The sequence below is a fragment of the Alexandromys fortis genome, unplaced genomic scaffold (assembly GCF_014885135.2).
Source record: "Alexandromys fortis isolate MF-2015 unplaced genomic scaffold, M_Fortis_MF-2015_v1.1 scaffold_115, whole genome shotgun sequence".
NCBI classification, from domain to species: Eukaryota; Metazoa; Chordata; class Mammalia; order Rodentia; family Cricetidae; genus Alexandromys; species Alexandromys fortis.
Window position 1 is genome coordinate 5061508 of NW_026067989.1, and position 24244 is coordinate 5085751.

The following is a 24244-nucleotide window of genomic DNA, read 5'->3' on the forward strand; positions in this document are numbered from 1 at the left end:
TTTTTCTCTGGCCTATGAAAGTTAGTTCTAGGGCACTAGAAAAGTATAAGGCATAATAGTGGATTGCGACAATCACACAAGATAATATTAGCTCGGCTAGTTGAGGGTCGTCATTGCTGAATCTTTGCTAATTAGATTTGCTACCCAGTGAGTATTCGTAATTCATTATGAGCATTTTCAGAGGGGTTAATGATCGGGATGGAGCTGAAGTAGCTGGAGTAGCTGAAGTAGCTGCAGTTATTCACACGTTTCAACAATTCCTCAAAAAGACGGAGGAGGCTGACCTAGAAGCTTTTACTACCCCAACCTCATGTGGACTTCCAAAATTTGAACCTTTCCCTCAATGCTGTATTTCCACCTAACTGAAGAACAGGGAATGCTCTTGACAAAACTATTTTGAAATACGAAACCAAAGTTTTGGACTAATTCATAGTTTTGTGGTATTATTTTTTAATTAGCCTCTGCTTGGACTTGCTAGGGCTGGGAGGGGAGAGAAATTAAGAAAAGATGCATAATTTTTTTCAACTCGGTTGATTTGTCTTATTAAGGTGGGTTTCTCCTACAGTGCCTTGTTGGGAAACTATATGCCTGTGTTCCTGTAAAGATCTATAAGGAATCCAGAACATCTGCTTCCCCATAGATGCTAACGTCCTCCATGAGAGCTCTGCTGTCCTTTGTTAAAGTTGACCTCAGTGCTATGGAGGCACTAAGAATAATGCAGGGCTGCACACAATTGTGAGTTTACACTCTGCAGAGGAGACACTCTCTGTTTGGATCTCACCAGAGACAAGTCCGAGACCTGATGATCATTCATCAGACAGAAGGAATTCCAAGGATAACGCTGTACTCATTTGGAGATGCGACAGAGGGATGGGCAAACGACAGAGCCATGATCGTTGCTAGAGAGATGTGGTTCTCTCTCTCTCCATCTGCTTAGAGACCCTTAGGAAGGGCCTGTGTATCCTGGCCTGGATGGAGTGGCGAGACTGCATGCTGCGTTCTCCCTGTCTTTCTCGATTGCGTCATTGTATGCGCCAGGGAAGGCCTTATGCTCATCTTGATTTCCTGCCACAAAGAGCAGATTTTGCTCTTCTCTTGACCTCCTCCAACACCACTAGCCTCCCACTTCTTAGCATTTATAAAATGTGTCACTCGAGACATTTCTATGCTAATGCAGTTGTTAACGGTGCCAGACTGGCAACATTTCCTTTGTCTTCACAGGTGATTTGGAGTGTTCTTCCCAAGGTAAATACTCACGCGGAGTTGTGTTTATTATGCACGTGTAACACATAGCTTTTGAGTTCTAGGCCGATGACCTGCTAACCAACAGACAGCGATTCAGAGTCAACTTGACTAAACGTTACAGTGAAATTTACCATCTCACTGACTTGCATAATAAGACAGCCACTTGCCAGAAAGAAAAATATAGACACAGCACCATTTGATGATCTCATCAGCAGCTTCCACAGGTTGTCATTAAGTTGCTGACAGAGGTTGCAAGGCAACCCTGTTCTGGAACTTTCTTGCTCACATTGTGTTTGAATGCCCCCCCCCCGCCATGTGTGTGTATGTATGTGTGTATGTGTGTGCGCGCCTGTGCACGCAAGCATGCTAAAGAAAAGTGAACTGATGTCTGTGTGTAGAGTTGGGCTGCACATGTGAATGCAGGTTATCTTTTCGGGATGACATCCTTGGAGAAGTCAGTGTCATGTCTCTGTTATTTTCCCCCACAAACCCACCCCATAATCATTTGTTGACCTGCAGCTCTGCATGCTTTAATCGATGTTGGCATGCCATGATCAAACACAGTGTGGATGCATTTGGCAGGGGCTGGGGTGTGGGTACACATGCTGCAGAAAGGACAGCTGGGCTCCGCCACCTGCCGCTCCTGCTGATGTTGTTTGCTTGGGCCACCCCCAGCTTTGGGGAGTATCTGGATGTTGTAGGAGAGAAAATGCAGACTTGGTGAAGCACTTTGACTTCTCAAGGGACCTGGCAATTCACCTGGTGAATTATTCTGCTTGGATCTCCTTTGGTTATTTGCCTTCCCTTGAACATTTGTTTCTCAGTCCATCATAAATACTGTGATTTTATGGACATGCTTTTTAGTGTCTATCTATCTATCTATCTATCTATCTATCTATCTATCTATCTATCTATCTATTGTATATGGTTGTTTTGCTTGCATATATGTCTGGTACTATTTGTGAGACTGGTGCCCTGGAGGCCAGCAGAAGACCTCAGATCTCACTAGGATTGGCATTACAGACTGTTGTGAGCTGCCATGTGTGAGTATTGGGAGCTTAACTTGGGTCCTCTGAGCAGAAGAGCAGCCAGTGCTCTTAAAAACTGAGCCATCTTCCCAGTCTCTGTATGCCCCATTTGACCATAAACCATTCATCAACAGCCTGGTGAAAGGCTTTGCTAAGCAATGTGGAACAGCCATTCACCAGATTGGTAAGGAGAGAGATGTGGGGTGACTCCCAAATATTGCTCTTTTCGGTGAAAAACTTGCCCACTTTCCACTCACGCTGTTCTGCCTTGCCTCTCTTTTGTCTCAGAGGAACCTTGTCAGAGGAGTTCAGAAAACAGAGAATTGAGGCTTTGATACTGACGCAGGGAGGCTTGCTCGATGTCATTCACAGCCCACTTCATAACTCAAACAAACACAAGGCAGCCACAGGGAGCTTCATCCAAGGTGTAGGGACCATTTGGGAGGTTCCGGATGCCACTGGAGCATCTTTCCGTTTGGATAAGGCAGGTACATGGATACTCTTCTTGAGGTCTGTATGCCATGTGCCATGGGCAATTTTTAAAAATGTATCTTAAGCAATGTCGTGTTGATATACATTTTCTCTGTGTGTCTGTGTGTCTCTCTCTCTTTCATCACCCAGTCTCATATGTAACCTCAGCTGCCTCTGCTTCCTGGGTAATGGAATAACAGATATGGCACGCACCTTGCTTAGCTAAGTATGTTCAGATAAACATTAGGCAGAGAAAAAGATATTCTTGGCACCTAAAGTGAACATTTTATGAATTTATTGCTACTCTTTTTTTTTTTTTGTCTGATCCCATGGCAATTCTAGGAGAACAACATTTCACTCTTCCAAAAGGCCTCCTTTGTGGTAAGGTCAAATGATGAATACTTTATTTGCTTTTATTTCTATTTTATATTTTTAATTTAAGGTCTTATATGTAGTGCTGGAGCTTGCTATATAGCCCAGATTGGCCCCAAACTTGAGACACTCCTCCTGCCTCTGCTTCCCCAGTACTGGGATTACAGGCTTGTGTCACCAGAGTTGGATTCAAATTAAAAAAAAAAATCGAAATCACTGCTTTTGTAAGTATGTCGACTCCTTCCTGCTTTGATAGAAGCATTAGGATTCTGTTTCAAATCCATCAGTTGGCTCAGCTGATTACTTTGAAGTCTTCATTTATAAGGTAACATTGTTATTTGCTCCTAGAAAGTAGAAGAGTACCCTGTCCCAGACAGAGAAGAAGCCGCACTCCTCACTGATGGAGAGCATCGTGTCTAGCATCTATTGAAGGCTACCGACAAGAAGTTTCTAAAGGACCACGATTATCCTAAAACAGTGATCTCGAGTTACAACATGCAATTCAGAACACATGTTCCAGAGAAATGAAATGCCTGTTAGTTTCAGAAGGAGTCCACAGGCCAAGGCTTGCAGCTTGGTAAGACATTTGCCTAGCACATGGAAGGCACTGGGTTCCAGCCCTGTACTATAGCCCTCGTGGTGGAATCTTGGAGAACCTGTTGTTCCTGTCCAGAAGTAGAATTAGGTTAATGTACTTAAAGGGGCCCCTGGGCTCAGAATTCCCCCAAACACCTGTGTCTAAAGATCCCAGCCTACTGAGAAGGCAGGGGTAGTGGTGGTGGTGGTTGTTGGGACTCACATTTAAGGAAACATGTTTCCAGAAAAAGAAAATTGCATGTATTTTGCAACCACAATGCAAAACTATCTCCAAGAACAGAGTTTCTGTATTACTTTTATTTTTTCACACTTTTAGTTTGCCATGATCTTTGCTGCATTTCGAGCTGAATTTCACTGGAAGGTTTAGCAGCCTATAACAATTGCCTTAGGTGTGTGGGGTCTGAGTTGTATTCAGAACCTTTTTGGTGTGTCGGTTTGTAAAGTTTCAAATGTTGGATTCTTGCCTGATAATCCGGATGTGAAATTCTACATGAAGAAAAATGCTGAATTGGAAATCAGCTCTTTCAGTAATGAAGGTTTACGTTAGAGCACTTGTCTCAAAATCTGAATCTTTGAATATGTTCATTAATTTTTTTCAGATACACTTAGGCTTTTGAATACAAAAAAGAACACAGAGGTAATTTTATTTTATTTTTATTGTATGTATCTCTTTCTGTGTATATGTTGGTGGGTGTCCCTGGAGTCCAGAAGGGAGCATTAGATTCCTAGCAGCTGGCATTCATGTGAGCCACCTGACTTGGGTGTAGAGAACCTGGAACTTAGGTCCTGGGAAGAGCAGCAAACACTCTTAACCACTGGGCCCTCTCTCTTTGTGATTGAAGCTGGTTTAACCACAGCTATATGGGAACCTTTTGCTTTCTTATCTGTCATTCTATCTATCTATATCTGTCTATCTATTTATTTATTTGAGACTTGCTATGTAGTCCATGCTGATCTTGAACCCACCATCCTTCTTCATTGTACTCTCTGATGTTGGGATTACAGGCATTTGTTGCCGGGGTGGCTGTGTATGACTTTTAAAGGAAGAGGTACGTATCTAAAGAGATTTCCGAGCTTTGCTGATCATGTTTTGGCTGTGAAGATACCGTGAGGCACAGAAGGTAGAGGCAGTGACCACACTGTACCTTGTTGTCAGAGGCCCTCATGGTGGAGATGCTCGCCTCAGAAGTGTGCCTGGCAGACAGCACTGCCATTAACGTAGGAGTCATGTGTCTGCGATGCCTGCTTTGGGGTAACCTATAAACAAAATGACTGTGTGGCTTATGAAAACATATGAAAAGACTAAAAAACAGAATAAATAGCATGCATCTGTTGACTGTTTGCTGTAGCCCACGTGATCTCCTTGGGCTCTATAGCACTGCCTCCCATATTTAGTTAGGTAAACATGATTCTAGGAGACCTGAACACATCCCCGGAACCAGACATTTGTCATTAAAAAGTAAAGATCACGAGCTCGTGTAATTAGAGTGCACATTCTAAGCTCAGATTAGTTTTAAGTGTGTACTCAATTGTTTCTTAAGTTTCATTGGCTATTTTATAAGGGTTTGCTGTGGGCATCCACAGATTGTGCATCCCTCTCCCTCAATGCAAAGCTGGTTCCCAGAGGCGGTGACTAAGGCAAAGACAGACTTCAGGCACTTGAGACTTAATGGGGGAAACTCTCAGGAGAAGGGAAGTCTTGATCAACAAAGCTGCTAGAGAAGGAGAAGCCCAGGAAAGGTGTGGTTTCGGTGACATTTAGGACAAAGAATTAAGTCTACTAAAGGGGTGGAGAGAAATGAGGAAGGAGAGCAGCTTTGGACAAAGCCATCTCTGAGTTGGTGACACATAAACAGGGACCAGATGGAGGGGACAGCTGGGCAGGGTGCAGTCTATATAGAGGGAAGAGAAAATGCCAAGGTCCTCGGGTAAGCATCAGTTTCATGTTCAGGGACCAGCATGGAGCTCAGTAGGCTTGAGCAGAGACAGGAGTAAGGAAGGGAGAAAGGATGATGTGGTGGTAGGAGGACCTGAAAAGGAAAAGCAGTCTGGATTGCCAGCTAGACCAGATGACTGGGGGCTTTGGGATGTAAGGCAGCACCGGCAGCTCAGCCACCCTCAAGGCTTTTTGTGCTTGATTGAATGATTCCCGCCCCCCCCCCTCTTGTGGATTGCTTGTGTCTTTTCATCCCAGCTCCTAACACTCTGCTCAAACACTGCTTGGGGGAATGCACTTGGAACCTAACCCACAGTTTTAAGGATGCAATGCTAGCATTAGTCAGCTTTCCATTTCTGTAACCAAATATCCGTGAACCTCAAGGAAGAAAGGTTTCTTTTGGTTCATGGTTTCCAAGGCTTCAGCCCATGGTCACTGGACCCCATTGCTTTGGGCACTTTGGGTCTCTAGTGAGTCAGCACTTCAAGGTGGGGAGTGTGTGGTGAAGCCAAGCTGCTGACCTCATGGTAGCTGAAGAGTAAGACAAAACATGAAGAACAAAATACAGACTTCCAGGTCACACGCACTAACCTACTTATCCCAGCCTTCTCTCCATAGTCTTCTTAACTAGGAATCTACCAATGGCTTGATGCACTCGTGAGGTGAGAGCCCTTATGGTTCAGTCACTTCCCAAGGGTCCCACTTCTGAACAGTACTGTACTGAAGAGCAAGCTGTGTGTGTGTGTGTATGTGTGTGCGTGCATGTGTGTGTGTGTGCATGCTCGTGCACGCTCATTCACATCTCCAGAGACTAGAGGGGGATTGCATGAGTCCTTGGTGTTACAGAGGTATTTGTGAGCCACCTAATGTGAGTGCTGAGATCTGAGCTCAGGTCTTCTGATAGGAGCAGCAAACAATCGTCACTACTGAGCCATCTTCCTAGCGAGCACATGTACTTTTCAGGAGACATTCATGGTCCTAAGCTATCGCACTACCCCCACACTTTACACGCCATTTCTACATATAACCAGGCAATGAGGACTCCATGCAATATGTTCCTATGAAAATATGTCTGATTCAAAGACATAAACTTCTAAATACGGTCACCATTAGCACGTAGAGATGCATACCTTGGAATCTATCAGGTGCCAGACTGCTCTAGTTACCGTGGTTGTACAGAAAACCATGCTCAAGCTCAGACTAAAAGCAGTGGCACATTTTAGAGTCCCAGAGATCCTGGGTCTTGCCAGACAACATAGGGGAGGTGGCTCTGTTCTGTGGGCTTAGGTCTTAAATGGAGGAAAGGCTGGAGTAGTGTGAAGGCACCTCACTTGCATGCTTGGTGCCCTAACTGGGATCTTTGCACATCTAGGAGCTGGAACAGCAGACTCCACAGGACTGTCTCTACATGGCCAATCCACCATGTAGGGTGGTCTTGGAGTAAGGAGGCTTCATATCAGGGAGTTATAGACTTTCCAGGTCTGTATCATAAGAGACTGACTCAGGTGCAGACATGGCATCCCTTAGGACTGAACCTTAGAGATCAGGCTGGCACCATCACTTCTGACAGACTGGGGCCTTCAAAGTCAGTACACAGTCATGCACAGAAATAAGGAGAGGACACAAAGACCCTCAACTGTCATGGAGAAGTGTCAGCCATACATTTAAAGAACAGCACATACAAGAGGAGAGAGAATTCAACAATCTCTGGACAGTGTGATCCCTACACTTTTAGGAATACGGTGCTCATTCCAGATCTAACTTCTCTGGGGAGGAGTAGAGCCCCATGGGGCTGGATATCAAGTTCCTGCCTCTGATCTCATCCCATGAATGGCACAGAGCTTGGGGAAAGCTTAAGCCTGCTGCCCAGAAAAGCCATCTCCTTTCCTTTCTCCAACCGACTCACATTGGGGAGTCTCAGTATTTCAGGTCTACACTGAGGAACTTGCTTTATTTTACTGTCTTTTGTTCAAACTGAAAATGTTTTTCTGGAGCCAAGCTACTCTTTTCTGCACTGGCTAGTAGGGCTGGGGCCTAATATGGGGTATTCCTTGTATCAAAGCCCAGGAGAGATTCTGATTTCAAATTCTCAGGAAGTGGAAGTTAGAGAGCGGATTTAATTTCAACAAGGTTTTCTGGGAAGTTCCTCCCTGAACTCACAAGAAAAGAGGAATGCATAGCAGAGCCATCGATTCTTACCTTCACCAAGATCCTTGATAGCTCTACCACCTTGTGAAGCAGCCTGGCTGCCAGGACTTCACTGCAGGAGTTCTTAAAAAATGGTCACCACTTTACTGTGAGGCCATGCCTGTATAAGTTGGTTGTATCTGTGTGTCCCTCACACTGCCAACATGAAGGCCTTAGCTTGACCTCCGGTGAGTTAGTACATTTTTTATTTTAAGGACTGAAGTTTTATGCACAATGAAGAATTTGTGGTTTCAGTTTTGGAAAGATCCAGTACTGAGAATCCTTTTGAATGTTCCAAGAGACTCGGCACATGTGGCTCATAAACACTGGAACAAGGTGGCTCCAGGAGGCAAACATGGCTGGGGCCCTCTGTGCAGCGTTGCTCCTTGGTGAAGCTGGAAGGTATTTGCTGCCCACAGCCCGAGGTGACAGCAAACATTCCTGTTCTGCCTGGTGTCGGGGTGCGCCGAGATGTGGCACAGCTGTGACCGCTCGGGTTGGTCTCCCATAGAAGCCTGTCACAGCGTGTTTACCTGAGAATGAATGCGAGAGCCCACAGGGCTAGAATTGTCTTGTGGGCAGAGGGAAAAGTGCCCAGCTATTTTAAGCCCTAGGGCTGGACATCTTGTCCATGGTCCCCAGGTCACACGGACAAACAGGGTTCACCTAGGGAGTAGGACCTTCACCAAACAGATGCAGCAACACTTCAGGAGTTGTTTTCTAATGGAAAGAAGGGGACAAAAGCGAATCACATGACCCGTGATGATCTGAGCACAGAGTTCCTGAGGCAGCGGCAACAGCCTGCGTGCTTCCCTCATTGCTAGGGAGGGTGACTTGATGTGGACACAGATGTGCAAGGGCACACACAGATGCTCACACAGAGGTAGATAAATCACATCCCATGCGCATGCTCATGCAGATATACCTGCATACATGTAAGCAGACTCACAGGCACACACATAGGATGTGATATACACATTCATACCATGCTCTCAGAGACACATAGGCTCAAATATCTACATACACACGCACAATCTCATAAACACCAACACATCTCATGTATTTAGACACACATCCACAGTACACAACCACACACATATTCGCACAAACCCCTGCACATGTTCAAACCCAGCATGCACACCCACAAAAAGCACACAAAGCAATGCACACACGCATACCCTTATATATTATACAAAAGTCTAAACAATAGACATATATAAGCATATGCTCATATACACAGGTATGCACTAAGTGTAAATATTTCCACTCTTGCACCCACATCCACACAACATACTTACCAGCACTATGACAGACTTACAGAAATGCTCACATTAGCTGTCATGTGTACACACGTTCTCACATACTCATGGGGAAGTTCCTGCACGCGCTCATCCTCTCTCTCCCACACTCCAGCTCACCCATTCTCACACACAGTCACTGGCACTAACATCTGAGTGTGGCATCTCTGGTTCTTTGAAACAATGTTAATAAGGGTAGAGCTGGTTGTTCCCTCTAGCTGAGAGGACATCTTCCTTCAGGTATCTCACCTTCCCGTGCCTGCTGATGTTGACATTAAAGAGTTTGGGTGGAGAGATGTTTGCACTGTCCCCACCCATGCCCTCAGCCAGGGGACCAGGGCTTCCGGTAGTTCTGAAACTAACACGGGGGCTGTGGGTAGGCTCTCCGTGGTCCGTTGACTCTTCATGGAGAAGTTTGTGGATACTCAGAAGAGACCGTGCCATTTGCCTTTTCCTGTTTGATTACCTGTGTTTGTCATCTGCACTTCATCTTATGCAAAGTGGCTTTTCTGTCTGCCCCACCTTTCCAGGTGTCTGTCCAGGATGCAATACTGGGGAAAATGACATTCTGAGCCAGTCACGTGCTCTTCTCCAGCCTCAACGGTCTTGAAAAGTAGTGCCTATGGTACCAGTGTGACTTCAGCTAGCTATGGCCCACCTGAGGTCTTTTTTCTAGAAACAGGGTCTCTCTTGAGCATCCTTGGCTATCATGGAACTTGTTATGTCAACAAAGCAGATCTGTAACTCATAGAGATCCACCTGTCTCTGCCTCCAAGTGCTGGGATTAAAGGCAAGCAAACTATGCCCAGCTCACCTGTGTTTTAATGTTGTTTTGGATACAGGTCATGACTTAGGACTTTTTTTTTTACTGCATTAGCTGAGAAAACTATGCATTTTTGACATTTTAATTGTTCAAACATTTAAGATGAAATATTTTTACTAGAATAAAAAGGAATAATACTTTTTTCCAATCAATCAAATTTCTAAAAATTCTCCCTCCTTCTTTCTCTCTCTCTCTCTCTCTCTCTCTGTCTCTCTCTCTCTCTCTCTCTCTCTCTCTCTCTCTCTCTCTCTCTCTCTCTCTCTCTCTCTCTCTCTCGTGTGTGTGTGTGTGTGTGTGTGTGTATTGGGAAGAGGGTATGACAGCCAGGAGCTACAACTACAAAACAATGTTTCCCATCTCAAACTTGGACGTTGGCAGTAATAAGCCACCTAGGCCAGGGCTGAGGGATGCTCAGAGCCATCTGTGCTAGACTGTTCTTAATTCTCATTGCCTTAGACCAATGTCTGAGAATGGAAGCAAGGGCTGGAAGGTATTGTGGAGCTAAGATAGATGTGCTAATAGGATGATTTAAGCTTCTAGAACTTCCTAGCCAGCTGTTTAGAAAGTCACTGAAGGACTTTCTAGAAATGTCCAATAATGACAGAACAGGTGATCGTGTTCTGGTGACACATACCCATCGCCCAGCACCTTGCTTCATCCCCACCATCTAATGTTAATGAATACAGCCAGGAAAGTAGTGTGCTCTCCCCTCATAGATCAGAAAACTGGCACATTCACAGATGAGAGAAACTGGTTCATTTGCTTAATGCTGTAGAACCTGGTCCATCTGGGTACCCATTGCTGATGCTGATGCTGAGGTTTTATCCTCCCCTTTCCCATGTGAAATGCCTTCTTCCCTGTCACTTACTGGGTTCTACTATTCTTCTATGGCCTATAGTGCAGTGGTTCTGAACCTGTGGGTAGCAGCCCCTTTGGTGGTTGAAAGACCCTTTCACAGGGGTCACATATCAGATATCTGGCATGTCAGATATTTACAGTATGAGTCATAACTGCAGAAAATTACAGTTCTGAAGTGGCAATGAAATAATTGTTTGGCGGGGGGTCATCACAGTATAAGGCTTTAAAAAATAAATTATATATATGTTATAATTATAAATATACATATAATTTGTATTTTATCTATATTGGTGTTTGCCCACATGTATGTCTGCGTGAGGGTGTTAAATCCCCTGGAGCAGGATTTACAGACAGTTGTAAGCTGCCATATGGGTGCTGGGAATTGAACTCTGGTCCTCTGGGAAAACAAACAGGGCTCTTAACTGCTGAGTCTTCTCTCCAGCCCCACAACATAAGGTTTTAAAATGTTCTTTAAATGGGATTTTCTTTAAATGTCTTTCGGCTGCCTTTTCCTTAGCTTGTCCTCTTTTGAAACTCCTGGTGATTTTGGCTGAGATCTCAGTGTGGCTTCCCAGTCTGCAGATGCTTCAAGTCACTGTCAGATGAACTCTAAGTTCCTGAACATGGTTTCCTACCAGTGTGACCCTAGTTTATGCTCTGACAAAGACCCAGTGTGTGGGTTCTAGAACACATGCCGGTTGTTTCATCTAAACAGTGACTCGGCTCTGCTAGGATCAGAGAAGCCATGATGGGCTCTTGTGAAGTGAGACTAGAATCCATGTTTCCCTGTGCATCTCTGGGTGCAGGCCTCTTGGCTACATTTTGCATCCAAGAACATCCTGGGAAAGAACAGCATGCATCAAAGCAGTGATTTCCCATTTTGTGGTTGCATGACCCCTGCAGAGAAGTAGAAGAATACTCAAGAGCCCAATAATACCTCAAAATACTCCAAAATCAAATCCAATGGATAACCAGTGGGCTGAGGGTGCCTCTGCCTCATCTGGGAGGTAGCTCACCCAATTTAGAGTACCGGTACTATTTAGGTACTTTTAGAAACAAACATTGACATGAAGTTGTACATACAATGTCTAAGGGGCCTTCAGTTGGCAACAGGACATCAATATCATGAGTACATAACAAGCAGGGCTTGACTGATAAAATGGCTCACTAGGCAAGAAGAGCACTTGCTGCGTAAGTCTGACAAGCTTGAACTCACAGAGTGTGAAGAGACAGAACCAGCTGCAGAAGTTATCCTCCGACCTCGACATGCATGACACAGCACGTGTGCATGTACATTTTACATACATGCAGCATGCACACCCCCAATAGTAAGAGACGAAATATAAATTTACAAAAACAGCCGGGAGGTGGTGGCGCACGCCTTTAATCCCAGCACTCGGGAGGCAGAGGCAGGTGGATCTCTGTGAGTTCGAGGTTAGCCTGGTCTACAAGAGCTAGTTCTAGGACAGGAACCAAAAGCTACGGAGAGACCCTGTCTCGAAAATTCAAAAAAAAAAAAAATACAAAAACAAACTGGCAGGTCTTAGAACGGATAAAATATGTTCTGCCCATTTCAAGGGAATACATTCTGGCAATCCAGGACTTGGCAAAATTCGAATGCATTTCAAAACGTTACAGAATTCATGCCATTTTCCCTTTAGGTAATGGTTGCTAAAAATGTCAAATCCCAAGTGTTCTGTCCTGAAAGAGGCTTTCTTGTCAATCACTTTGAAACTCCTAGTGTAGGTTTCCCTGCTGCCTGCTTCCTGTGGAGCTCATTGCCTCTCAGGGGGCGAAGCCGGGCCCCCAGAGTGCCCCTGAGCAGCTGCTAATTGGAAACAATCAACAAGGATTGGCTCTATTAGGAAGTGTGGCCAGGCCGGTGCTAATCTTATTATTCTTTGAAATGAATGACTTAAAAAGAAAAAAGAGGAAAGAAAGAAAAGTGAGTGTACAACAGAACACCGAGAACAGTGTGGAAGCAAAGACCACGTGACCTGTTGCCAGGTGTCAGAGCCATTCTTTAAGCGTGTCGCTCCGTCCTGTTTCTTCAGAGAATGTTCTCACATTCATTATCACATTTTAATCTCTCCAGAGTCTGGTTAGAGACCATTTAATAGATTTCAGCAACTATTCCGGTGAGCGGAGGAGATTGAGAAAATTTTCTGCAGAGACAGCGTAGAAGGAAGGCTTCCAAGAGGCTTCAGAATTACATGGTGGTCCTAGAAGCCATCAGCAATTCATAATGGCCATGTGTGTATTTATACCTTAATGTTTGTGATCTGGATGCCTGAATCTCAAAGACTGAAGTATCCAATAAACAGTGAAATCTCAAAACTCACAGGAGATGTGAGGGGCGTGAACGTTTGAAAATGTTAGCATTCAGGACTGTGCTGGGACTCTGGAACTCTTAGCATGACTGGCTTAGTGACGCTGAAGATGACTGTGCCTCATCTTCCAGATTTCTCTTTGCATTTAAGATATGGCCACACAAACCCTTCTCTCTTGGAAGACTTCCTCTGCCCTCCTTCATGACTGTGACCCTCAAAGGCAACAGGATCTGGGTCTTGAGAAGATGTTTTTGACTCCCTACATGGGCCTGAAAACTCAGAGGTGCACCTTAGTGGTCCATTGCTATGTCCCCCTGTGAAAGAGAGCAAGGTCCCTGGCCAGAAGGTTACAAGTCCCTACTTTCCACTCACACTAATTAAATGTGTTTGGACACATGCAGGGCTTCATCCGTGAGGGGCTAAAGAAACTGGAAGGTGGGAGACTGATTCCTACTCTGCCTTCTTTTTAGCTCTTAACTTTTATAGTTAGGTCCTCTAGATGCCTCAGTGACCTCAATAGTTACCAGCTTGTTCTTCCCAACATCTCAGAATAACCAAAATGTAGGTGTTTCTTAATACCCATTATTGCCAGAGCTTTCCAAAAGTTCTAGAAAAAAATTATTTTACTCTATTAAAACAAAACTTTCTAGAAAATCAGCTAGTAATATTATTTATGATCTTCTAGAGTTGAAATTGCCAAGAAAAAACCATCATCAGAGCTAGACAGAATCACAGCCTGGGATTCTTTGGCTGGGCACCAAGTTCATCAAAGTCTTGATCCCAGCACTGACAGCGCTCCAAAGAGTGCCCCTCCTTAACTCCTGGCACAGCCTCTGCCAGGCACTGTAGTGCCAAGACACTAAGGATGATAATGTTACACTCAATGGACCGGTGTCTGTCCAGTGTCTGGTCTGGATACAGCACAAGTGGGTTGAGACAGCTAGGCCTGACCCTGCTGGTATGCCCAAGTGCCCAGAAAGAGCTCTAGCAAGCTGGAGGTAGAGGGGTGAGCCTTACTGTTTCTTCAGGAGCAGCTGTAAATACAAGGTCAGGGAAAGGGTGCTCAAAACGCGTTGGGATTTTACTCTGTCCTATTAGTGCAGAAATTCATCTCTCAGTAAAAGGATAACATTGATTTCGTTACTTAGTCTATGCTTATTGGGCTTTTGGTGTGCACATGCCAGAGTGGAAGGAAGAAACCAGTGTGGTCCCTACTTTCTGTAAGCCAGTGCAGGTGTTGGTGCCACTGACGGAAGAGGGTATCCTGACAGATTTTTCTACACATCTTGACTGCACATTATAAGCAGGAGCTGGGTTGGCCTTACACATGGCAACACCCCAACCACCTCCAGAACAATGCTTGGAATCACAGACCTCAGATCAATGGGGACAGGAGCGGACCGGAGCAGCGTTATCTCCAAAGAGCAACATAGCTTCTCACTTAGACCGTGTGAAAGACCTACACCTATTTTCTTTCTTCACAGCTAAGCTGCCTTCTGCATGAAGCTACTCATTCACAACACTCGGCACCTGGCATTGTGTGTGACTCCAGTCACTTTCCCATTTAAATGCATGAAACATAGCCAACCACTTTTGGTGCTTGTCATTGTGCATTTAGTAAAACAGGTGAGTGTCCAGCCTCTTAGCATTCATCATTTATTCCTAACCTGATTTCGAAAAGTCAGACCCATTGGCCCTGTCACCTTTGATCAGGGAAGGATTGAGTTCTGTTTTTATGCTGTGTCCCAGGAACTTGCTGTCCTGTGGTGTTTTCGCATGCTGCACTGCAGTCTTCCTGAGAAGGACACTGTTCTCCTATGAAATAATAGGGACACCTCTGTCTTCAGAATAGGTAGCTGGGGACAGGACATAACACATTGGTCAGTCTCTTGGTCAACAGCAGCTGGCTTCTCTCCATGGGATAGAGGGATATTGAGGGGTGGGGTTGACTCTAAGCTGTGACTCTTCTCAGGCCTTCATCAGCTTGGGAGCATGACCTAGAGACCTGAGGACCCTAAATTATTACCTCATCAGCTCCCTGGGGTCTCTAACAAACAGGGTCTCCCCAGTCAGGGAAATAATGCCCTTCATGTGATGCAAAGCCCCTAGGGGTGGTGAGGAGCTTCCTGGCCTCATCTTGAGTGCAGCTGTCCACAGCTCCTCCAGCCTAGCTGGGGACTTGGGGCCTGCACCGTTCAGGTGGGCAAACACATCTGAGGGGAGAGACTCTGGCAGCAGGATGTGGATTTCACAGCAGGAAGCATCCAGCTCCCGTGTGTCTGTCTCCACTAACCTGTGGATTTCTTACCAGCTCACCTGGCTGGGGACTTTCAGAATTCCACACCTGGGCTCGCCCTCGCCAGAAGGAAAGGCTTTTATTGACTTGGGAGAACTTTATTTGATAGGCCCCTCTAGTGTTAGAGGTGTCAGGGTGGTATGGTGTGGGGTGGGGTGTCGAAGTGTTTTTTTGCGAAGGCCTCCCAGCAGTGAAATATCCCTTTTAAGGTTCAAGATACTTTTCTCCACTTCCTTAGTGCTGGAGTTAAGATACATTTGATACAGTGCTACATTTTCTAAACTCAAAACGAACAAACACTTCTCTTATCCCTTCACTTGGAATCTCAAGAACCTGCTGGAGTTCCCTAGTATCTAAGCCCGGATGGAAATTGTCTTCCCTGTTGGTGATGCCTGCTTAGCCTGATACCGCCTTATAGCCTCTTAGCCTGGCTTTTTTCTGTAGAGCACACTCCCGTGTGTTGTGTGGGAACAGGACCAGGCAAGGATTGGGGGACTGCTGGTTCTCTGCAATTCAAACCTGCACATAGCAAGCAGGCTCTTCATAATTAGGTAATACTCACATAAATCCTGCCACTGTGAGCTCTCAGTCATCAACACTAGTGTTCCCTGGAATCTGATTCCCACCGAAAGCATCCTCCATGAACCCAATTTTTGCAATCTTTTTAACTTGGCTTTTCTCTTCAGACTTTCCTTACGACTGGAGCCCAAAGGAGTCTGACTGCTTCACCCATCTGTTTGGCTGGCTAGCATGAGGCTATAAGAATCAGCTGTTTATATTCTTATAGTCTGTGAAAATGTGTGAGTTTACATGTAAGTGTGGCATGGGACAGCACTTGTCCACACATCTTCCAATGAATGGGCCGGATCTGGTCAGCTTGAATGTGAGCTTCCAGTGGGATCACAGGGTCTCATTTACCTTTGGTGGCCATGTGTTCTTAGGGTGGGCCTAGCAATGGCATGTAAGCCAGTGCTCTGTGGTGGCAGGTGGCAAATGTCCAGTTTCCTGTGGCACAGTATCAAATGTATCTTAACATGGCTACTAAGGATCCATCTACTTCTTGGTGTTAGCGGAGGAATGTCCAGTCTAGTTTTGACTCAGTGTAGCTCTTCTGCTACATCTCCTCATTGATGGGGTGCTACTCAGTCTCCCAGGCTGAATGTAGCAACATCTGGCATATGATGCCATCACAATGGAGAACTCATTAGTGTATGGTAATCTGTGAGAAGCTGTCTAGTTAGTTAAGTCCTGTAATTGAGTTCCACCAATGAGATGTGGTCTACCCGGCTGTACTGCTCATGTACCTAAAACTCCCCCACAGGGCCTTTGTTTTCTCTTTATTGGTTGGGTGGACAGACAGGAAGTGTTAAAGGTGACAGGGCTGAGCTAGAGAGAACAGTGCACCCTGTCTCCTGTCATCATGGCTTGTTCTGGATTGCAGGTGAATGGAATTATTAACTTCTGCTGTGTGTGTCGTGGGCACAGTAGATGGTATCTAATGAGTTCACAAGCATTAGAGAAACTCTATTCTTTCTTCACAGATCCTCATTGAGAATGTTCAAGAAGACCCCAAGTCTCACCTTGCCCCTGGCTTCAATTGTGAACTAGTAGATGGCACCTGAGGGTGTCAGAGTGGCATGTGACTGCCTTCCTAGCATCATATGGAGCTGTACAGTCTTTACTTCCACAAATCCAACTTGTAAGTTTGCTGTAGGTTCTTCCTTATTTTTTGACAGCTTCCCCATTTTTATTTGAGCCATCCCTACCTCTATTCATTAGCTCTGGGGTGTTTTCATTTCTTTCAGCCTCACTTCTTAGCAGGCTCTGAGTTTGAGGTTGCTGTCTGTTAGGGCCCTGGATCTCTAGAGTTGGAGCAAAGAAGCCTCCACCAGCTCTGGTGGTGGTGGCTTTGAGGCATGTCATTGGGCTCTTTCCCAATGAGACTTTGATACATCAGCCTTATCTTCAATGCCAGGCTGGTTCCTGCACCAGCTTCCTTGGGGTTCTAGAGTTGTCTCTGGAGGAATTAAGTCACTAACTGATCCCAAAACTCAGTGGAATCTTCAGGCAAGACTGTCAATCAGTGTTTACACCTTTGCCTGGGTGAGGAAGGATGCTGCAACCTACGGGAGCTGCAAAGCACAGTAGTGAGCTCTGGTCTCAGGGACACAGATATCCCACCGGAACCCTCAAAGTAGTCAGTTAGGTCTAGGAAGCCAAATCAAATATGGAGGCTTAAAGCACGATCAATTTGTCAAGGTCCCTGGGTAGCTCTTCTGGGCCAGATAGCCTCAGCTAGAGCTGAGTTGTCTCAGATGGCTACCAAGGATGGAAACTGGTTTGTGGTCATCTGGACAATGGCACATGTCCCTCATCCTCCACAAGACAGACTTAATTTCACTCTCCTGGCAGAGAAGAGGCCAGGCCTCAAAGCATAAATGCTTTTCAAATTCCTCAGTGCCACAATTGCTCATTTTCAGTCCTGACTGGAGGTGGCTGATGGAAAGTCGATAGACTCAACTTGCTGATGGAAAGAGGGTCAAGCTTCGATGGACGGGATCCTGAGGCTGGAAAAGATGACAGGGCCAGGGTTACAAATGTTCTGTCACAATTTCTACAGGGGGTTCTTGAGCTGCTGCAGACATGCTGGGAGGTGAGGGGGGCCCTGAAAATGGCAGAGTGGCAGCAGGTAGTAGCTGGAGCAACAGCACTGGGCTTGGAGGAGCAGCTGCAGCAGCCATGGTGGTGGAAGCAGGAGCCATGCAGCAGAGGAGGAGAGCAGAAAGGCAGTCCTAGGAGAACTCAGGGTAGGGGAAAGGCATTCGCCATGTGCTCAGGGATGAAGAGCTGACCCTATAGAGCAGCATCTCCAGTCCACATTCTACCTGATGTTTTTACCTCTTTTCCTTTTCTTCTTTTTTCTTTTCTGTTCTCTTTCTTTTATTTTGTTTTTGTTCTGAGATAGTGTTACTCTCTTTGTAACAGCCTGGCTGTCCTGGAACTCTCTTTGTAGACCAGGCTGGACTCAAGCTCACAGAGATCCCTCTGCCTCTGCTTCCTGAGTGCTGGGATGAAAGGAGTGAGCCACCACCGCCAGGCACATTCCACCTGATGTTAATGAGCGGTTTTTTGTGATCACTCCCCTCTCTGATCTCAGTAGTGAGTGGTAAGAGAGGCTCTTGGGCTGTGGGACACGAGAAACTTTGGTTAGGACATTGTGCCCTATGCATTCCTGAAAGGCGATGCCTGCTCCAGCAGAGTTTCCCAAGCTGCACCGCACATGCTTCCATGTGTTCATGGAATTTCACGTGGAAAGCCCACAGAAGGAGCCGGAGTCCTCATGTGGAGAAGGACTCAGTGTTTTACAATGGTGGAATTTTTATAATAGTTCCTGAAGATCAAAGGTGTTTCTGATCTTCTGTGAGCAGAATGACAGACACGGGGTAGGTCACTAAGGGTTTCTTGGAAAGCTGTTAAATATTTAATCTTGGGGTCATATATCAGTGGACAAATGCCTCCCAAGCTTACATTCCTCTCAATTTTAGCAGCAGCCCAGTAGCCATTCCAATATAACCACATTATTATCTTTACACAGAGGCATTCCTCTCCCTACACCATGCTAATATTTAAGTGACTTCTCAGATTGTGCAGTATCTTTGGCACTGAGCTGGATTTGAAGACCAAGTCTCCTATTTAACTCCGTTGAGAAGACCTTGAGGTAGTCAGATGTCCTGGTTAGGAAATTTTGGAGACCCAGAGAAGAGAAAAATGAATTTTGTGGAGCCTGGAATGGGATTAATAGTTCTCATCAAAGTAAGTTTTAAGTTGTCATCAAAGGAGAATTTGCTAAGCAAATTCTTGGCAAGTTGCGGAGGTGAGAGGAGGAATAAGCTACATCCACCTCAGTTGTTCACATGTGACTTGCCCTGCCTCAGCTCATGTTGAGCTGGCCTCCACTGCAGTGTTGGGCACTCTGAGAGGTCGGCTGAAGCATGGGTTGTGGTAGGCAACCCCCCCCCCTTACACTCACTTCTGTTTCTCATTCACAGGAACCTGCTGTGTTTCAGCTTTTCTATGCTGTGACACAGCACTGAAGCCATTACCACATAGGATGAGGCTACCTGTTCTTGCACTTCTCTACCGTAACAGCTATGGGGTAAGAAAACCTCTTTCCTCTGCACGTTACCCAGCCTCAGGTGTTCTGTTGCAGCCACAGGAAATGGGTCACGACATTATATTTTCTCGTTGCTGTGACAAAACACCTGGGAAAAAAAGGCAACTTAAAGGAAGGATTTATTTATCGACAAATTTCCATTGCTCTGAGTCCTCCCGTCTTTTGATACTTCATCAGGACAGCTTTAGAAAATTGACAGCACACACGCACACACACACACACACACACACACACACACACACACACACACACCATGATTACAGAAAGCCAGAGACACACTCCTCTGCTTGCCTTAGGTTGAGGAAACTAAGGCACTGACTGGTTGTTTTTTTTTTTTTAAACAAACTCTGGGGTCCTATTTCCACTTTCCTTCCCATAGATTCCACCCACTAGCTTGTACTTCTTCAATATCTCTCACTCTCAATATTCACAAGTGTATTATTCCACTATTGCTATGCAACAAGACGTTCTAATCTCGACGACATGACATAGCCATCAATTGTGAGTGCGTATGTGTTTGCTTCTCCTTCAGGATACAGTAGAGCTAGCCAGGGCTTCACTGAGCTATCCCGAGTTTTGCTTCTCAGTGTACATGTGTGATCGCTATGTGTGGTTTGTCTCCTCATGGACCATTCTGGGCCAGCAGCAACTCTTCTCAGGTCACTGGCAGAATACTGAATGAAAAGGAGGGAACAGGTGGGAATTCTGGAATACTACCCTTTCCTCCTCCAAGCTCAGCCAAATGGTGAAACCAAGTCGCAAGTTCAAGCCCAAGCATAGAAGCAAAGTACAAACAAACCAAAAACCATAGACACAGCCTCCATTTGGCAGGAGTGATGGTGCAGAAGGATGAGGGGGCACATATTGCAATCTGTCACAAGTCAGAGACTGTCCAAAAGCTACTCCATATGCCCTTGTCATCCTGGACTGTGGCAACCACACTGTCTGGAAACCTCCATTCTGCCTTGCAAAAAAAAGGAGTCCCTGCTTCATAGTACTGAGGATGAGGAAGGCAGAGTCCTAACAGCTCTCTTGAACTCCCTGAAGGCTGCACAGTTATTAAACGTAGGTCCAGATGACAGCCGACATTGATTTTGTGAATATAAGCCCAGGATTTTGAGCCTAAACTCTCATTCTAAAGTCTAAGCCCTGTGAAAATCCCATCTCTCAAGTCTCACTCTGAGAACTGGACTGGAGCTCTGAAGTAAGTGATACTGTAGATAGTCATCTTCATTCAAAATAACAGCGTGATCTATCATCAATTGATGGATTGATTGATCAATCAGTTGATTGGTTGGGACTGAACCCAGAGTCCTGAGTATATTAAGTACTCTCTATTACTGAAGTCACACCCAGGCCCCATTGCTGCATTTTTTTAAAAAAAAATTACTTCTATTATTTTTAAAAAGATCTATCTATTTTGTGTATACACCTACATAATAGAATATAGCATCAGATGCCATTACAGATGGTTGAGAGCCACCATGTGGTTGCTGGGAATTGAACTCAGGACCTCTGGAAGAGGAGCTAATGCTCTCAACCACTGAGCCATCTTTCTAGCCCCATTGTTGACAGAGTTTAGGAGCATAGAATCCCACAACAGGCAAATGTATATTACACTGAGCTCAAACACAGGCACAGACTGAGAGTCCAAGAAGGGGTCAGTTGTGTTTCCCATCGGAGGCTGTTTGTCCAATGAAGACTTCGTTTGAGATTGGAGCATGTTGCCTCTTTTCATTGTCTTGGTGTTAAAGAACCCTGGGCTTGCTAAGTGCAAATGTCTTATCTAAGGTCACCAAGCAATCATCAGAGCACCAATTAGCCGAGGGTGGTTCTCCTGGCCTCACACCATTTTCTCACAGGGAAGAGCACTGTGGCCTTGGGTTAAGTCACACCCGTGGCAGAGAAACGGTCCAGTCAGACTTCAGCAGGCCATCTGGTGATCGCACGTTTTATTTGGACAAGCTGCATACTTTTAGAACTTAAGCTCTTAAAAAATTCTTTTAGAGATGTCAAGGCGACTGATGTATAAAAAAAAAATGAGCCAGGGCAAACAAGGATGACATTCTTTTAATTCCTTCCCCACCGGGTCATTTTCTCCTTAACACCCAGATCTGTGTACGGCCATCTTCCGTAATGGACCCTTGACCAACGCAGAGGTCCACACCTCAGGGAAGCTGTGAGCAGCTGCAATTTTTTCGTAAGTTGATTCAATGGCCTTGCCACCCCTTCTCACAATTGCTAATAAGACACCGTTCATCACTCTATAATGCACCTGTACATTAAAGCATCATGGATGCACTCCTGTTATCAATAAGACAATAAAGATAAGACGTGCGCATCATGACAGGTGAAATGTCAGAATGTGAACTTGTTATTCTAAGAGAGCAAAGTAGCATTTTTTTAAAGGCAACATATAGCCAGGTGATGGTGGTGCATATCTTTAATCCCAGCACTGGGGAGGCTGAGGCAGGTGTAAGCTACAAGAGCTAGTTCCAGGATAGGCTCCAAAGCTACAGAGAAACCCTGTCTTGAAAAACCAAAAAACAAAGCAACATAAACATGTTTCAAATAGTATTATTTAAGAAAGCCAGTTGAATAGAAAAGCCATCTTCCTCCATGCTTGTGGGAAAACTATAGTTGTTTGTGTGTGTGTGTGTGGGGGGGTGAGCATCCTTATGTTTAAATGAGAATCTCATAAATTCTCATTTCCTTTATCCTAATATGAGGCGCAGACCGGTATTCTCCCACAACAATGTCACTGTGAGTCCCCTTGTATCTTCTTCGCCATGTATGGTTACAGGCCAGGCTGTGGAGAACACTTCACAGGTATAGTGACAACTGATCAGGCCAGAGCATCAACTCCAAGAGAGGTGGCAGTACTACGATTGCTCCCTTTATGATTTCTGGGGTCTTCCTTTACACGTATCAATCTGCAATAGCTCCTAAATAACAATATAGACAACATAAAGAAAAGTATCATTTTTGAGTACCATGTTCTTCTATGAGGCACTATTAGACTTGATTTATTCACCGGTGTTATAGACAAGTAGACAAAATAATGCTTTATTAATGAGAAATTATTGAAAATAGTAATGAGGACATAATTAAAGCTGGCTCACCATCCTCAGCAGTCGATGGAATGGGAAAGCACACCACAGACAACTTTTTACTGTGAGATTCAGCACGGGCGGTCCTGTCTCACTGCCAGCTCCATCTATCACGGTGAGTGAATGTTGGTCATTTGAAACCGTTGGCTTTAGAGTTTTGCTTCTAATAAGTCTGTACATTTGGCTGTTTACTAGCTACTTAAAAGTGGCAACCATTGGATGTTCCTGGGGTTTCACAGCTGTACAAGTTTAAACAGTGTAAGCAGATAGTCTCCCCACTGTGATTTGACATGTAGCTTTTGAGCTTTCCCGTGGGATAGTGGTTTATGCTTGGTAGACACTGTAAAGTACATCAGCTGCCCATTCACGGTGGAAGCCCTTAGAATGGGTCTGTGTTCCATCTTCAGTACAGTTCCCAAGAATTTACATGAGACATCCAATAATTTATCATGTTACATGGAACTGGTGGTAGTAGTTGAAGTTTGTTCGAGTCGGAATAAGGTGGGATGTTGGGTAGGTCGGGACAACAAATAGGGTCTTGATAAACCCATCAAAAGTTGAAAGTGCTGGAATCTTATGATGCATATGGACCCCAGCCATCTAAACATTTTGCTCCTGCAAAATTACCCCGTTGAGTACTAGCTATTACCCTTGCATGATGAGTGCAGGGAAGCTGGGGTTTGCAGACTCTGTGGGGTGTCAGAGACAATGGTGTACTGTACAATACTAGCTGGGGTAGGATCCAAACTAAAAATTTGAAATATTGTTTCCCATAACATACCACTTTTGCATAGTTCTGAGGTTGCGAAATTATGTCAGTGGACATATGAATGAAATGCATTTTTATTTAACACCCCCCCCTCCAGAATGGGTTTATTAGGATAAAACTCCACTGCAAATTAAGGAGGGCTTGTATTACTGTCTCTGACCTCTGCTGTGGGGTTACAGCTGCTACACCACCGCTGGCCTCCACCGCTGGGCCCTGATATTAGTTCAATGCGTAGTAGAAATGTACAAGGCAAAGATTCTTCCCTTAGTAGTGAAAGTGGAGCCTCCAGCTTGGGCCCTGGTTCACCATCACACGCTGAGCAGGGGAAGGCAGAGGCAGCACTCCAGTGGGGAGCTGCAGCAGGATGATGGACAGAAGTGTGAGAAAGGGTTGATTCTTGTTTCTCTGTGTTCACTAAGAGCTGAGCAGGCATGGAGATCCGTGTGTGGGTCACCGGCCATCTCTCCAGGATGGATCAGAGGTGAGAGAAGCTAGCCATGGTCCCTGGGCTTCACCTGGTTTCACGAACAGTTTTCAGACTCTTGTTCATTCTCACTTATTCTTCTGTCAGTCATGTTATCCTGAATATATGATTGTTGAGTATTGATCACTGGACCATGGAGCCACACTGGAGCCAAAGATGTACATTTGGGGATGTGCTCACCACTTCCATGGCAATTTAAGTTGAAAAGCTTCAAGAGGAGTCAAATGAATCCAGAACCAGGTGTGGGTGGGAGATTGCATTTACTC

At 45.2% G+C, this 24244-nt stretch overlaps 1 long non-coding RNA gene across 1 annotated transcript; it reads left to right on the forward strand.

The window, feature by feature from the left end:
• The first annotated feature begins 644 nt into the window (after positions 1–644).
• On the forward strand, positions 645–22276 carry LOC126512048 (uncharacterized). Its single transcript, XR_007594893.1, has 7 exons — positions 645–3693; positions 4313–4350; positions 14630–14771; positions 16983–17140; positions 19084–19254; positions 19491–19597; positions 21728–22276. It is a non-coding gene; the product is annotated as an uncharacterized lncRNA (long non-coding RNA).
• Positions 22277–24244: the final 1968 nt, after the last annotated feature.